This window comes from Uranotaenia lowii, chromosome 2 (assembly GCF_029784155.1).
Source record: "Uranotaenia lowii strain MFRU-FL chromosome 2, ASM2978415v1, whole genome shotgun sequence".
NCBI lineage: Eukaryota > Metazoa > Arthropoda > Insecta > Diptera > Culicidae > Uranotaenia > Uranotaenia lowii.
The window spans coordinates 338384534-338386212 of NC_073692.1; the positions used below are offsets into that span (position 1 = coordinate 338384534).

The 1679-nt window shown below is 37.3% G+C and overlaps 2 non-coding genes across 2 annotated transcripts; one reads left to right on the forward strand and one right to left on the reverse strand.

The window, feature by feature from the left end:
• Positions 1-928: 928 nt before the first annotated feature.
• On the reverse strand, positions 929-1030 carry Trnay-gua (transfer RNA tyrosine (anticodon GUA)). The gene is made up of 2 exons: positions 994-1030; positions 929-964 (listed from the first exon to the last, which is right to left on the reverse strand). It is a non-coding gene; the product is annotated as a tRNA-Tyr (tRNA).
• Positions 1031-1320: 290 nt separating this feature from the next.
• Trnay-gua (transfer RNA tyrosine (anticodon GUA)) lies at positions 1321-1418 on the forward strand. The gene is made up of 2 exons: positions 1321-1357; positions 1383-1418. It is a non-coding gene; the product is annotated as a tRNA-Tyr (tRNA).
• The last annotated feature ends 261 nt before the right edge of the window (positions 1419-1679 follow it).

The window sequence follows — 1679 nt, forward strand, 5'->3', positions numbered from 1 at the left end:
CAATAATAACTCAAAAGTTATAAATTGACCAATGAAATTTAATTGTATTAATCTAAAAACTAAAGATTTAATTATATAATCAATATTCAAATCCCTCGTTTAAATTTCCCGACGGCTATCAAAGCGTTGCAATCGTAGCCTTCAACTTATAACTCTGAATCTTATAAATTTTTCTTTCTCTAAGAGGAACTCTGAAAATGTGAAAATGGTTGGTTCTAAAGCTGGATTTTATGAAAATCGGCCCATTAATTTCCAGCACTCAGTCTGAATAGTCATTCAGCTGAAGAAGTCAATTCTCTGTTAACTTTCAAGTTCACTGTATATTCTTGTAGTCTCTCAAAGCCCCCCAGCGGCGGTAGGGAGCACTTTGAAAACCACTACATTTCAAGTCGATATATTCCCAACAGGCTAGTTGTATTTTTCAAACTAAAATGTAGGCTCTTTATTGCTTCCAAATATCTCGTACCGATAACACGTGCTTTAAACTGCAGAAGAAAAAAAGCCCGCCAAAACTATGCGCCATAAAATTTTCCATCAGTAGCAGGCTTGGATTTGCTGTCCAGTACACATGAACTCTGGCTGGATGGTTGTTTCTAATGCCCGGCCCATGGTGATGGTGAAAAACCCCGCCAAAGGAAACGAAACTCGGTCGACAAAATGCGTGCCATGACTTTTGATTCGTGAGAAAAAAAAACAAAAGTTGTATGGAAGGGTCCCTTTTGTTAGGTGGGAGGGGCTCAGAACTATTACTAAAACCTTACCCTGGTCCGAAAACACCACTGTACCAAATTTCAGGCTGATCGGTTAAGCGGTGTGGATTTGTATAAGGTGTATACAAACATATATAGTCCAACTCATCTTTATATATTAGATGGTATTCTTTAATGGCTAAAGAAACATACATTTGTCTGATTTAAAAAAAAAGGCATCCTTCGAGCCGGATTTGAACCAGCGACCTATGGATAACTGATAAATTGATGTGTCACTAATGCTCTACAGTCCACCGCTCTACCAACTGAGCTATCGAAGGTTGTACATAAAATTTAGGCACAGAATTCAACACGAAACTTTTTGTTTTATTGATTCAATTATCTCTTAGAAAAATGCATAAAGATATGTTTCATGAGCACCTATGTATGTAAGTAGGTACGTTTTACCCTCTACTATCAATAAGCTCCCCTACTGTATTTTAATGAGCATAGCCACAGACAAAAAAAAATCTTTCGTTCATGCTTGGAACATCTCAAGTGATACTTTTCTACCGTGTGGGCCAATTATATTCTTCAACAAATAATAAAACGTTCATCGACTGGTATGCAGCCTTCGATAGCTCAGTTGGTAGAGCGGTGGACTGTAGAGAAGCTAAGATGTGGAAGTCAGTCATCCATAGGTCGCTGGTTCAAATCCGGCTCGAAGGAGAATATTTTGCATAGGTAATAAAACTCTGGTTAATATATGTCGCAGACCTTTTTCAATTTTTGACCGGTAAGCGTCAGCGGCGTCCGAGTAACAGAATAAAAGCTTATCGTTAGGGTTTGGTTAGAGATGATTTGTTTTTTTTTTATCCAAGTGTGAACTTTATTTCAAGATTTTTTTTCATGTGAAGCATGGTAGGACGCTAAAGAAATAATCTTGCTAGTGACGAAAATCTAAATAACTGTCAGTTTAAACTGTGTAGA